Source organism: Macrobrachium nipponense, chromosome 12, assembly GCF_015104395.2.
Source record: "Macrobrachium nipponense isolate FS-2020 chromosome 12, ASM1510439v2, whole genome shotgun sequence".
NCBI lineage: Eukaryota > Metazoa > Arthropoda > Malacostraca > Decapoda > Palaemonidae > Macrobrachium > Macrobrachium nipponense.
This window is the reverse complement of record NC_087205.1, coordinates 99,746,497-99,763,024: the sequence shown is the minus strand read 5'-3', so window position 1 is coordinate 99,763,024 and position 16,528 is coordinate 99,746,497. Positions and strand designations below refer to the sequence as shown.

General features: G+C 34.6%; 1 pseudogene; it reads left to right on the top strand.

Annotated features, from left to right (window-relative positions):
- The window catches only part of LOC135224702 (collagen alpha-2(IV) chain-like), a 377,596-nt pseudogene that overhangs the window by 350,877 nt on the left and 10,191 nt on the right, over window positions 1-16,528 (top strand).

Sequence of the window (16,528 nt, the reverse complement as noted above, 5' to 3'; positions counted from 1 at the left end):
GAATATGAACGGCGGTACAGTAAAAGAAATGAAAGGGGTTGCAGCTAGGGGCCGATGGAATGCGAAGAACCTAAAACAATACCTACAGTCAAGGTCCTTTAAATATACTTTCCGAGTATATGTAAAGGACCTTGCCTACAGTGTGCCGCATGAGGTGTACTGACGGCACTAACCCCCTAAGGTGTCAAAACGGGCATGTGAACAATTGCTGATTCAGACCGAGAGGAAAGCCAAATTCTCATATATTATATATATATATACTATATATATATATATATATATATATATATATATATATATATATATACTTCCTCGGTCTGAATCACTAGCATTTTCCAACTTCCTTGAAACCTCTTATCATTCATTTTCTATTTATTTCAAAAGGCATAAAAGTAGCTTACGATTTTTAAAACGACAAATATGTATGAGCAAGGGTAAACAATCATGAATTAGTAACCGAACATAAATGCTGGTGACCCTTAAATACCAGTACGATTGGTAAATGTGATATGGATTTGAGCCAGTTGAACAAAATTGGCTCAACATTTGGCAAACTTACTCACGCTAATTCATTTCAATGGTATTTATGGGTACCTATCTGTCATCATGTATACTTACACATTTCTTGTATTACACTAAAACGCATCTGTATAGAGCTAGTGTGTGACTACTATGGAATAAAAATATCATATATAGAATTTAGGCCAAAGACCCAGCGCTGGGACTCATGAGGTCATTCAGCGCTGAAAGGGAAACAGGAGGAAAACCTCGCAGTTGCACTATGAAACAATTGTTAAAAAGGGTGGAAAGTCAAATAGAAGAAAGAATATGAACGGAGGTACAGTAAAATGAATGAATGAGGTTGCAGGTGGTGGCCGAAGGGACGCAGCAAAGACCATTAAGAAATGCCTACAGTGTACCGGGTATAAGTGTGCAGAATGAATGTACCTTCGTCCTACGCTTCTGGAGAGTACGTGAAGTCCCAATAATATGCAACTAATTAGGTTAAACCTACTTGTCAAGTAATCTCGAAGACTGACAGAGCTACAAGAAAGTAACAGAGCGCTCCCTCTTGCTGTTTATTAGTTAAAACGAAACTTATTCTTGTCATGAAGCAAAAAAAAAAAAAAGAAAAAACTCGATCAATAAGGTTAAACGAACTTCCCCCAGGGTTAAATGGACTTCGTTTCGATCACGCCAAACGCACTCATGCACAGGAATTCTGGCCTCCGTTAATGCTTCCACTCCTTTAGTCTACTCGTCATGCAAGAATTCAGACTATGCAATATATATACGTATGTATATATATATATATAATATATAATATATATATATATATATATATATATATATAGAGAGAGAGAGAGAGAGAGAGAGAGAGAGAGAGAGTGGACGAATTGTGAATATCGAAAGAGTCACGCTTGTATTAGTGACAAATATTCATTCATATATAATATATGTACCTATATATATTCATATATATATTTATCACATACATGTTTATAAATATATATATATATATATATATATATATATATATATATATGTATATGTATATATATAGTACATATATCTACCGTTGTGACCGATTTTAAGTTTCATGATACAATGGGATTCATTCGGTTTATTTGATATTGATGTTCTTGTATTTTCTTCAACTTTGATATCATTACTGTTGAAACCCTCAGAGCCTGGAATATTATGAATATCTTATCAAGATTTCGTTAAATTGATGAATAATGTTAGAAATATGCTGGAATATGCGTCTGTTTTTGACAAAGTTCATGGAAGGTTTATAGACCAAGTCATAATTAAAGAGACGAAATTGGTTCCCATTACTTTGTTCATTCTCACGCTGCTTGCAAACTGGATATTGCAAGGTGAGAAGCAACTGCCGGCTATATTTTTAAGGAACACACATAGTCGTGTTTTAGAGATCTGTAATTAATGTTAAGTACGTATTTTAAACCAAGTACAATATCCTTTTTTGCAATAAGCTTTTGAGCCTTATCAAATCTTTTTTTGAAAACGCTGTCACTTTTTCTTAAGAGGACTTTGGTCTTTTTTTTTTACAATTTTAATTTCTTGAGCGAATCAAAAAATTGATTCTAATTTCTTGAGTGAATCAAGAAATATATCTAAGTATTCATCTCTAGACAAATACACTTAGACATTTACACAAACACAAGCCCACATACACTCACACAGGACGCACAGATATACTTACGTTTATATATATATATATATATATATATATATATATATATATATATATTATATATATATATATATATATATGCATGTATGTATGTATACATATACACACATGTATATATATAATGTGTGTGTGTGCGCATGCACGCATTTTCAATAATGCGCAAACACACGTGCGCTAACAGGATGAGTCAGCTGAGGTCTGGGAATAAAAAAAAATGATCGTGAGTAGCGCCCTGAACGAAAACCCTTTAGCCTCTTAAGTGTCTTTAATCATTAATGACCCTGCATGACCGAGTTCGCCAATGCATGACCTTGAAGAGTTTTATTTAGTTAAATTTTTTTATTCATTTTTCCCCAAGCATTTTATGCCTCTAAAACTATCTATAGAATGGTTGGACATATAAAATATTAGCCATTTTTTTGTATGTTGCATGAATATATTGTATTTTAGACCGTTCGCTCGACGCAAACAGTTAGTGGGTGGTTTATAACTTCTGTATAAAAAGAAAAAAATTGAATATATGATTAAATTGTTCTTCTGCAACAAATATCATATACTAAATTGCAACATGCACCTTTTTCAAGAGGAAAGTGGTGCAAGTAAAATTTTCTGTTGAATATTGCATGACCTACTTACAATCTAGTTATAATACTGCAGGCAAATTAATTATAAAAATTGAGCCTACCACGAGAAATAATCTATTGGTTTTGCAAAGGAAAAAAATTCTGTGTTGGCATAAACCACTTTAATTGACAATGTCAAGACTGGATTTTAGTGTTGCACACACACTATATATACATACATGTATATATATATATATATATATATATATATATATATATATATATTATATATATATATATATTATATATATATTATTATATATATATATATATATATATATATATATATATATATAATATATGTATATATATATATTAGTCATCATAGCTTTTCTGAGCTATATTTTGGAATCAATTTCACCCTAATGGATATGAAGACCTTAAAATATAGGCAATATAATTTTCAAAGAAAAAAATTTAGATTTTTGATAGCTTCTGTTCTGCTCAGAAACAGGTAATTCTCACCGATTATTAAACAAGGCGTGCTCCGACCTGCAGCTTACTCGACCCTTGTGCTAAAATCTACGGGCAAATAGAGTATTGTATCACCAACGAAAATTAAAATACGCTATATTTTATTAGAAATAATTTCTCTTACTGCACATTATTTATTTTCAACATTTTCATTCTAATAAATAAATCACATATCCTATCCTTCATTATAGCGAAATAATACTGCCAGTAAGTAATTCTTGGAATGAACTACGATAGAAATAGTTTGAGTAGTACAACAAGTCTACGGGGATTCTACTCCATATTTAAGCAAAATAGTTTTCTGTGAACGTTTGAAGGGCAACTTAAATAATTAGTGCCCAGACCAGTGCAGTTTACGACCCAATACAAGGTTCGAGGTCTGTTAATTCCCACCTCTGAGTCTAGTCTTATATTGTTTTGTTCTGCCTTCTTTATCTAGAATATTTCACTCTGAAACTATGCGAGGGACATTGCGTTGCCAGTTCCATCGGCCTCTTCATTCTTAAAAAAAAAAAAAAAAAAAAAAAAAAAAAAAAAACAAAAAAAAAAAAAACAAAAAAAAAAAAAAAAAAAAAAAAAAAAAAAAAAAAAAAAACAAAAAACAAACGCAGTTAAGCGAATGACCCCAAAGAAAAGATGAGGGATTCTCTACCTGAATATAAATTTCCATCATTTAGCAGTCATCCTTGTTTCATTTTGCAAAAATAACTTCGTAAAAATTGGATTTAGAAACATATTTCTTTTGTTGCAAAAAAAAAGTATAAACAATAAAAGAGAAGTTCCGGTTAGTCAGTCATCCTTGTTTCACCTCTGCAAAAATATCTTCACAAAAATTAAATTTCGAAACATCTTTGATGCAAAAAAAAAGTATAAAATAATAAAAGTCCTTGTTTCACCTCTGCAAAAACAGCTTCGCAAAACTTGGATTTAGAAACATCTTTGATGCAAAAAAAAAAAAAAGTATAAAATAATAAGAGAAGTTCCCAAAACAAAGAATGTATTTGTTGGAGCGCAAAAACCATGAATTCACGTTTTCTATTAAAAATTGCATAGCTCACTGAGAACCGTATAAGCAAGGGAAATGAAGAAGGCTGCCTTCATCATGAATCGGTGTGATACGGAAACACCATTCTTGGCGAATGAACCTCATTTTTAGATCTCTAATCAGAGAGATATAACTCGGATATTCTATTCTAAAGAAATATAATGGGTAATAGAGTTAGATCTCTAATCAGAGATATAATTCGGATATTCCATTCTAAGGAAATCAAATAGGTAATATAATTAGATATCTAATCAGAGATATAATTCGGATATTCTTTTCTAAAGAAATATATTGGGTACTATAATTAAGTGCCATATTACCTAATAACCCAATACCTTTAAGTTTTTCATTAAATGGAGACACTAATATATTTGTATCTGATAAACCAATGATAAAAACAAAACTCCATGGTAACAGAAACAAATTGAATTTACTGTTTATTATCTATGGTGCATCACTTTGCCGTGACCGGAGATAATGAGTTAAAAGGGGGAATAATGTATAGGACAATGTATTTTTCCAAAACACAAAATATTTAAAGACAGTTGGCTGAACTGCTTGTTTTTAACCTTTTTGTATTTTGGAAAATGTCTCATATACATCACTGCAGCTTTTAACTCATTACTTTTCATTTTCTTGCGTGTTTATCCCATTGACAAATTGTAAGGGTTTTACTATTATATGACAGATATTATCAGTTCCTACCAAAGGAATTTAATATTCATTTTACAAGAAATGACGTCACTGAAGAAAATGATAACATTATGAAAATGATAAAAAACTATTCATATGAAAAAAAATATTGACACCAGGAAATATCTACACATGAAAATGAACTAAAAATATTTTATATTTTTTTTTTATCTCATGCAATGCTCATCATTGTTTATCATTGTTTCTGAGAGATGAATGGAAATTTGCCTAAGTGACGGTTGAATTTTTATAAGGATAGTTGAACCCTATAATGTCGAATGAATGATGCATTCTTTGATATCTAAAAAAAAAAAAAAAAATTCAGGTCAAGCGCTGGGACCTATGAAACCATCCACAATGAAACGGAAGTTGACAGTAAACAAGTTTGAAAGGTGTAATAAGAGAAAAACATCGCAGTTGCACTATGAATTAATAATTTCGAAGGGGTGAAAAAGAAAGATGAAAATAAAAAAATATAAACGGAGTACGCTAAAAGGAATAAAAGTGGTTTGCAGCTAGGGACCGGAGGGACGCTGCGTAGAACATTAACTAATGCCTACAGTGCACCGTTCAATGTACACTAACGTCCCTACCCTCATATTAGGTTGGTATTTTTAAAGCCACAAGAGCTTCTCAGAATTAGGTGAAACACCTTAACAGCTGCCTCACCGCCCGATGCCAAGCTGGCCGCCTTGGTTCATTATTAGTTGTTATACTGATGACAAAGAGATATGTTTTTACGTAAAACTAATCTGATCATTAAAAATTTCAATGCACTGTATGCTTACTGATAATATATTGACGTTTCCTGATAAAATTAAATCAGGCAAAAAGTTACTCGAAATTATTTTTCCTTGCCAGTCCATCTACTTCTCACTGTTAGGAAACCAATTTCAATTATGAAGCAATATATATGTATGTTTGTCTAATATATATATATATATATATATATATAGTAATATATATATATATATATATATATATTATGTGTGTGTGTGTGTGTGTGTGTGTGTAATATATATATATATATTATATATATATATATATATATATATATATATATATATATATATAGTATATATATATATATATATACCTATATTATACATATATATATATATATAGAATATATATATATATATATACAAATATAAAACTAAAGTTATATTCATATACATGACACTTTACATTTTTTTTTTTTCTTTTTCATCCCATGCAATGCTGATCATTGTTTATCATTCTTTCTGAAAGCTGAAACTTCGCTTGCTATCCAAACTTTTCGATCTTGAATGGAAATTTGCCTAAGTGCCGGTTGAATTTCTATAATGATAGTTGAATCCTATAATGTCGAATTAGTGATGCCTTCTTTCTTCTTCTTCTTCCCAGCTGGTTCCCATTTTTTTTTATATCGGGTCGCTGTTTCGGATGAGCCTTTCCTTTCCATCTATTTCTATCCTGCACTTCTGCCTCATCAATTCCCTTCTCATGTAAATCTCCTCTCACACAGTCCTTCAATCTCTTTCTTGGTCTCCCTCTTCTTCTTCTTCCTTGAACCTCCATCCCAATAGAATGTCTCCCAGCGATGTCCTCATCTCTCCTCAACAAGTGTCCACACCATCTCAGCCTCCCCTCCTGCATTTTCTTTGATACTTCCACCACCTTAGTCGACCACCTTATGCAGTCATTTCTGATCCTATCCTCTCTTGTTACCCCAGATATTTATCTAAGCATTCTCATTTCTGCCACATCCATCTTCTTCTCCTCTGTCTTTCTCACGCTTGCTGTTTCCGTACCATACAGCATTGCTGTTCTTACCACTGTCTTGTGAAATTTTCTTTTTAACCTCAGAGGTACTCTTTTGTCACAAAGAACTCCACAGGCCGCTCTCCAGTTGTTCCAGGCTGCCTGTACCCAATGTTTTAGTTCTTCTTCCATACTTTGATATCTTTAAAAAAAAAAAAAAAAAAAAAAACTTAGGTCAAGCGCTGGGATCTATGAGACCATCCACACTGAAACGGAAGTTGACAGTGAAAAGGTTTGAAAGATGTAATAGGAGGAAAACCTCTCAGTTGCACCATGAATCAATAATTAGGAGAGGGTGAAAAGAAAGATTGAAGAATATATAAACGGAGGTACGCTAAAAGGAATAAAAGTGGTTGCAGCTAGGGACCGAAGGGACACTGCGTAGAACATTATGTAATGACTACAGTGCACCGCACAATGTACACTAACGGCAGTACCCTTATATTGGATCAGTATTTTTAAAGCCACAAGGGCCTCTCAGAAATAGGACTACTCCTTCAAACTGACTCACCATCCGATGCCAAGCCGGCAGCCTTTTTTTCATTAGTTCAGTTGTACTGATGACAAAGAGATATGTTTTTACGTTAAAACTGATTTGATCATTTAAAATTCCAATGAACAAAATGTTGACTGATAATATATTGACGTTTCCTAATAAAGTTAAATCAGAGCAAATCATATGCAATGCTGATCATTTTTCTGAAAGCTGAAACTTCGCTTGATATCCAAACTTATCCATCTAGAATGGAAATTTGTCTAAGTGCTGGTTGAATTTCTATAATGATAGTTAAATCCTATAATGTCGAATTAATGATGCCTTCTTTCTTCTTCTTCCCAGCTGGTTCCCATTTGTTTATATGGGGTCGCCATTTCGGATGAGCCGTTTCCATCTATTTCTATCCTGCGCTTCTGCCTCATCAATTCCCTTCTCATGTAAATCTCCTCTCACACAGTCCTTCAATCTCTTTCTTGGTCTCCCTCTTCTTCTTCTTCCTTGAACCTCCATCCCTAAAGTATGTCTCCCAGCGATGTCCTCATCTCTCCTCAACAGGTGTCCATACCATCTCAGCCTCCCCTACTGCACTTTCTTTGATATTTCCACCACCTTAGTCGACCACCTTATGCAGTCATTTCTGATCCTATCCTCTCTTGTTACCCCAGACATCAACCTAAGCATTCTCATCTCTGCCACATCCATCTTCTTCTCTTCTGTCTTTCTCATGCTTGCTGTTTCCGTACCATACAGCATTGCTGTTCTTACCAAAATCATGTGAAATTTTCCTTTTAACCTCAGAGGTACTCTTTTGTCACAAAGAACTCCACAGGCCGCTCTCCAGTTGTTCCAGCCTGCCTGTATCCAATGTTTTACTTCTTCTTCCATACTTTGATATCTTAAAAAACAAAAAAACTTTAGGTCAAGCGCTGGGGACCTATGAGACCATCCACACTGAAAACGGAAGTTGACAGTGAAAAGGTTTGAAAGATGTAATAGGAGGAAAACCTCTCAGTTGCACTATGAATCAATAGTAAGGGGAGGGTGGAAAGAGAGATTCAAGAAAATATAAAAGGAGGTATACCAAAAGGAATGAAAGTGGTTGCAGCTAGGGACCTAAGGGACTCTGCGTAGAACATTAAGTAATGCCTACAGTGCACCGCTCAATTTTAGGTTGGTATTTTTAAAGCCACAATGGCTTCTCAGAAATAATACTCCTCCTGAAGCTGCCTCACCGTCCGATGTCAAACCGGCTGCCATTTTTCATTAGTTCAGTTGTGCTGATGACAAAGAGATATGTTTTTACGTTACCACTGATTTGGTCATTTAAAATTCAATGCACAGAATGCTTACTGATAATATATTGACGTTTCCTAATAAAATTAATTAAATTAGACAAAAAGTTACTATGGAATTATTTTCTTGCTTCCAATCCAACTACTTCTGACTTTTAGAAACCAATTTGACTTATGAAAAGAAAGAATATACATATATATATATATATATATATATATATATATATACTATATATATATATATATATATATATATATATATATATATGATTGATTCTTGGATAAAGACTGAAATACACATTACTGCATATTTTAATGGTAAATTACTAATATTTTTGGCGTATAACCAAGAGAATAAAAAATAGAAACGAAGAGTAATAAATTATAACCAAAACAGTATTTAACTTGTAGACTTGTCACCGCCTCTTGTCGTGACCTGCTTCGTTTTGACTAAGATTATGAAAGATTATAAAATGAAAATTGAAATATGGTTCTAGTGAGTGAGTGCAGTAGACATCGTTTCGAGACATAAGCCTGAATTAGTCTCGCACGGGGTCCTTTTGCCCGTGTTTTCCCTAATTCAATCGTCGGTTGAAACAAGTAAAATACATTGAAGCGTTGTAGTACAATAGCATTTATAATGACATAAACCAGAGGGAGACAGCTCTAAGTTCATGAATCCGTGAGCTATGGCATAGAGCATAAATGGTAAACAAGAAGTGGAAATACCTCTCTTACTTTGTGACAGAATATGAATATGATCTTTCTATTTATAAATGTTCGAAATAACAAAGTACCTTTTGCTGGCTGACAATAATTTCACCTAAAGCGGTGATAAAGCACACGACCCTTTAATAATTTCCCATTATATATAAAAAAAAATTTTTTTAAAGACATCCAGATGGATGATTACAAGTTTGGCTGGTGATAAGCAAAATTCATAGTATTTTGTCAAGCCTTCTTGATTTAGATTATTTGACTCAGCCTCTGTTAGGGCATTATGTTGCCAGTTCCATCAGCCTCTTCATCCTATAAAAAGCAGATCTGAGCGAATTACTCCAAGGACCAAGGAAAAACTGGGGTTTCCATTACACGAATCTAGTCCAAGTCATTCCGTTGACCAATAGATCATGATACATCCTTGCTCCACTGCTGCGAAGATACCTTCGTAAAAGTTAGATTTAAGATGATAAATGAGAAGTTGTAAAAACAAAGAATGTATTTGTTGCCGGGCAGAAACCCGAAATCCATCTTTTCTGTCAACATTGCATAGCTCATCGAGAACTGTATAATCCAGAGAAGGGAAGTAGGCTGGCTTCAACTGGCGTCTTTAGGACCTCGTTGATGGCGTCCATGACGCGCTGACAAAAAGAGCGTTATTTTTGGTTCTCTTATCAGAGAAACAACTAACATATTCTTTTCTTACTCAAATGTAGAAATGATGCTTTGTTGAAAATGTATAACGGCTGTGCCATGAAAGAGTCACGTTCACTAATAACCCAATACTTTCAAGGTTCTAATTAAACAGGCATAGCATTTTGACTGTAAAGGGTGTCCATAAAGTCCCAGTACCATTACAAGCAATAAATACTTGTAATGGTGCTGGGACTTTATGGACACCCTATATTTAAGAAGCTTACGATAACAAAACTAACTGTTTAAAGATGACTTCAAAATAGTTGGTAGGAGATAAAAGAATTCCCTGAACCAGGTTTTGTCCGCTTTTTATCAAAGGAAGTTTAATATATTTAAAAATAAATCATGAATCTCAAAGAAAATTTCCATTTGAAGTGGATTCCAAAACATTAAGTGAAAACTTTTAATATAAAATGTAACTGACAATATCTTGATCACCAAGTCATTGCCTAATGAACACCATATTCTCTGGAAGCTTGAATTTTAATTCAGTGGGGCTCTGTGGGCTTGCTTTATTTGAACGGGGTTCATCTTCTGAATAATAATAATAATAATAATAGTAATAATTACGACAATTAAAAGCCACAGTAGGGTTAAAAATATATCTTTGTACAAGGATAAAAGACTAGGAGAGACTTTCGGATACTGCTCCGTATCCATGTTCAGAGAAGGACTGGAGAGGGATACGGAGCAGTATCCAAGTCTCTCCTAATCTTTTAACCTTGTACAAAAATATATTTTTAACACTACTGTGGCTTTTAATTGTCGATATTATAGCCTCGATACAGAGGTTCCTTAGTTCAATAATAATAATAATGGAGAAACAAATCCACAGTTATGTAAATGTACATGTATTTAAGTTTAAAACAGAAAAGATAGCTTTCGGGAATCTGTACGGTTCCCTTCATCAGATTGATAAGGGGAACCGTACAGATTCCCGAAAGCTATACTTTTCTGTTTTAAACTTAAAACAAATACAGTACATTTACATAACTGTGGATTTGTTTCTCCATTTGAAGACTCATGCTACTATGAGGAATTTTAATAATAATAATAATAATAATAATAATAATAATAATAATAATAATAATAATAATAATAATAATAATAATCATCCCAAGAGCAAATATGGACAGACTATACATGACACGAAAGGAAGGAGGGAGGTGACTACTAAGCATAGAGGACTGTGTCAACATCGAGAACAGAGCACTGGGGCAATATATGAAGACCAGTGAAGAAGACGAGTGGCTCAAAAGTGCATGGGAAGAAGGACTGATAAAAGTAGATGAAGACCCACAAATACACGAGACAGGAGAAAGACAAGCAGAACAGAAGAATGGCATAAGAAACCAATGCACGGACAATACATGAGACAGACTAAAGAACTAGCCAGCGATGCCACGTGGCAATGGCTACTGAGGGGAGAGCTAAAGAAGGAAAATGAAGGAATGATAACAGCGGCACAAGATCAGGCCCTATGAACCATATATGTCCAAAGAACGATAGATGGAAATAACATCTCTCTCATATGTAGGAAGTGCAATACGAAAAATGAAACCATAAACCACATAGCAAGCGAATGTCCGGCACTTGCACAGAACCAGCACAAAAAGAGGCATGATTCAGTAGCAAAAGCCCTCCACTGGAGCCTGTGCAAGAAACACCAGCTACCTTGCAGTAATAAGTGGTACGAACACCAACCTGAAGGAGTGATAGAAAACGACCAGGCAAAGATCCTCTGGGAAAATGGTATCAGAACAGATAGGGTGATACGTGCAAATAGACCAGACGTGACGTTGATTGACAAAATCAAGAAGAAAGTATCACTCATTGATGTTGCAATACCATGGGACACCAGAGTTGAAGAGAAAGAGAGGGAAAAAATGGATAAGTATCAAGACCTGAAAATAGAAATAAGAAGGATATGGGATATGCCAGTGGAAATTGTACCCATAATCATAGGAACACTAGGCACGATCCCAAGATCCATGAAAAGGAATCTGGAAAAACTAGAGACTGAAGTAGCTCCAGGACTCATGCAGAAGAGTGTGATCCTAGAAACGGCGCACATAGTAAGAAAAGTGATGGACTCCTAAGCATTCTCAACCTGGAACCCCACACTATAAATACCACCCAGTCGAATTGGAGGAATGTGATAGAGAAAAAAAAAATATTCAACTGAGAACTATTCATATATGTCAGGCAGTGAAAACTGTCATCCAACAAAGCTGGAGACTTCACACTTTATAAAATTGCATTTTAGTTACTTGGAGGATATTGGAAGCCAATGAAGGTTTGCCCAAAATATGATAGCCTAGATTGAGGATGGTTACAACTGTTGAATTCACCCCAACCATCTCCTCCTGACTTCATTAATACTGATAACAACAAATTATAGTAAATCTAGACTCAAGTCCAATTTAATTGGCTTTTACACCGTGCAATGATTTGAAATATTTAATTAGAAGATGAACAGCAGGGAGTTATAATTCACTGTAGGAAGATAGACAAATGGACTCTTATTTATTTTGCCACAATTTTCTGCAGCCCAGCAACCAACCAATATCAAGGAGTGATTAAAAACTTGTTTACTCCTTGGAGTAGTTGGCTGAGCTATTTCTTTTTTTTTTTAAGGAAGAGAATCCAAAGTTTTAAAGCGGAGGAAACGAACAGTTAACGAACCTTACAATTCAGGATTACAGACTGGAACGATGGCAGTTTACAACGGACACAGATTGCAAAGATTCCTAGATCCCAGATTCCCAGATTCATGTGGAAAGGGGGACGACGAACAGCTGCTAGGAATGAAAAATTCTAAAGTTAATTTTGTCTCAAATTAATTATATTTCCGTACATTAAATTTATTTTAAAAAAACGTCAATGCTTTATCAGCAAACATTCTGTTCACTGAAAGGGGAAAGACTGTAACTGATTTCGACTTAAATACATATTACATCGCCATCAATACAAGTGAACTAATGAAAAAAGGGTCGTAAGGTCAGTTTGACTTCCAAATTGGCAATAGGATTTTCCGAATAGTCGTATTTGTGAAAAGCCTCATTGGCTTTCTATATCTCTCAAGAGTTTGCACCCATCTAACCTGACAAGATTTCAATATCCCTACAAATATTCAACTGTGTTTAAAGATCAGTCGTTTATATTGTAGATAAGAATTTTCCGGAATGAAGGCCATCTGGGAAAATTAAAACTTGCGGAAAGATTTTGTAGAGAATGATGAGGAAGATGAAACAAAAATGTCATATTTCGTTGTTATTATAATTTTAGCTTTTTACCTTTTCCTTAAGATAATGACAACTACGATCTAGATATAAAAAACTGCTCGTGATATTTTGGAGTAGAATTTACATGGAAAATTTGTTTCTCATCTGCATTCGTTGATAAATAAGATTGTTATTTCCTTATTAAAATATAGAGCTTTCTTTATTTATCTCCAAGAACCTTATTGACCTCAAATGTTCTATATTGAGCATATATATATAAATATATATTATATATATATATATATATATATATATATATATATATATATATATATAGATATATATCTGTTCCATCACATTAATGAAAGCAATATGTCGAAAAATAAAATGTTGGGTATGAATTGACAAGAGACAATCGCCAAATAGCGCCCAATTCTGACAACCAAAGGCATCTAAAATGTGAAATTCCGAATTGCAAACTGACCTGTGACCTCGAAAAGTAGGTCAAGGTCATATTTCGAGAAAGTGATCGTAAGTTCCAACGGTCCTACCTGCCAAATTGCACGAAAATCTAAGGAAATGGCATTAGCGATTCCACCAATAACAGTACCACATGTCCTGGCCAAGATCATTGTGTTGCAAAGAAACGGTCTCCGTAATATTATAATGAATCTTACTATAGTAGATTCCTATCAACCGTGCATCTGATGTCTAGGTCCGTCCCTTACAACGCTCCTGATTGGCTGTTGACAAGCCAGTCATAAGGCTGGAAACTCTCAGTCTCTCTCGAACGTTCACATAGGCAAGAAATGTGTTCCACCTCTCCTGAGGGATACTTTTGACAGACGTATCCCTCAGGAGAGGTGGAACATGCATCCTGCCTATGTGAACTCTCTCTCGAGAGACTAAGAGTTTCCAGCCCCGTGATAGGCTTGTCAACAGCCAATCAGGAGCGTCGTAAGGGACTGGCCTAGACATTAGTTGCACAGTTGATGTGAATCTACTATAGGAATATGAAGATACGTAACACCTACTTTTGAAAAAATATATTTTTAACCAAAGTGAGAAGCTAAACTAAGTATTCCTCTCAAAACAAACTTTCACCAAACTTTTGTCTATTTCCATCTGGCGTCGTAGCTTGACTTTGTTTCAGAATATACCGACTTCAAGAGGATGAAATTTGATTCCAAATTTAGCCAAATTTATGAAACGGATATCTATAATTTGTGGTTATCAGTATTAATGAAGTCGGGAGGAGATGGTTGGGGTGAATTCAACAGTTGTGACCATCCTCAATCTAGGCTACTGAATTTTGGGCAAACCTTCATTGGCTTCCAATATCCTCCAAGTAACTAAAATGCAGTTTTATGAATGGTGAAGTCTCCAGCTTTAGTGGATGAGAGTTTTCACTGCCTGACATATATGAATAGTCTCCATTGAGTATTATATTATTATTATTATTATTATTATTATTATTATTATTATTATTATTATTCAGAAGATGAACCCCCGTTCACATGAAGCAAGCCCACATGGCGCCACTGAATTGAAATTTAAGTTTCCAGAGAGTATAGTGTTCATCAGGCAATGAACTTGGTGATCAAGATATTTTGAATTACATTTTTTTCCATTAAAAGTTTTCCTATGATTCTTTGGAATCCAGTTCAATTGGGAATTTTCTTTGATATTCCTGATTTGGTGGTGAATATTATTATCATGTTCATAAGAATCTCGCCTCAAGGCGGACAAAACCTGTTTCAGAAACTGATACCAACGAGATCATAGAGAGAGAGAGAGAGAGAGAGAGAGAGAGAGAGAGAGAGAGAGAGAGAGAGAGAGAGAGAGAGTTTTTGCTAATTCAAATTTATTTCGCTTCATTCAGCATACAGAAGCTGTGTGGTGCATCATATCATTAGCCACAAATGTTCGCTTCCTATCCATTGAAATGATCTCTGTAGTGCATCAATAAAGGTCTTTTAGTCTAAAGTCAACTTGGATGAGACATTTGATAACTATTGAAGTCTGAGTTAGTAACATATTAGTTTAAAATACATTCATGCCTGATTGAATACTTATTATATTGCTTATTGTAGGTAAATATTAATGAACGCTCTTTTAAAACTTTAGGCATTCTGTGTTAAGAAAGAAGGTGTTGGTTTAGTTCGACATCAAAACATATTCCATAATTCACCGTCATCATCAGTACTGAAGAAATGCAAGAAGGGGTCTATGTGAAAGTTCGCATTTATCGTAGCTTCATTCACCGAGGGAAATTTTAAGAAGCCTATCTTGGCTTATTGGGTCACGATCTGCTTTTCAACTGAAATCTGTGTTTAGACCAGTGCTTCCTAGCAGGGGGCGTACACCCCCACCGTTTTGGGATGCTCCAATATACCATATTGATTTTTAAGGGGGCCAGTTCGAGAAGGTTTTAATCGAGTTCATGGCCTATTAGGTTTCCTAAATTCTTAAAGTATTCGCGAATATAATACGTGATTAGGTAGGGCATAATAGCTCACCCCCCCCCCCCAAAAAAAAAAAAAAAGAAGTTGGGAACCTCTGGTTTAGACATTGACGATATCCGTTTTCATAAATTTGGCTAAATTTGGAATCAAATTTCATCCTCTTGAAGTCGGTATATTCTGAAACCAAGACAAACTACGACGCCAGATGGAAATAGACAAAAGTTTGGTGAAAGTTTTGTTTTGTTTTAGAGGAATACTTAGTTTAGCTTCTCGCTTTGTTTAAAATAAAAATTTTTAAATGTAGGTGTTACGTGTCTTCATATTCCTATAGTAGATTCACATCAACTGTGCAACTAATGTCTAGGCAGTCCCTTACGACGCTCCTGATTGGCTGTTGATAAGCCCAATCACGGACTTGAAAACTCTCAGTCTCTCTCTCGAGAGTTCACATAGGCAGGATGCATGTTCCACCTCTCCTGAGGGATACGTCTGTCCAAAAGTATCCCTCAGGAGAGGTGGAACATATTTCTTGCCTATGTGAACGTTCGAGAGAGACTGAGAGTTTCCAGCCTTATGACTGGCTTGTCAACAGCCAATCAGGAGGCGTTGTAATGGATTGGCCTAGACATCAGATGCACGGTTGATATGAATCTACTATAGTAAGATTCATTATAATATTACGGAGATCGTTTCTTTGGAACACAATGATCTGTTCTTCAGTTCCATCGCTGAATGATTTTGATAAATTCCGATATTTCCTCCTGGCCAGGACATGTGGT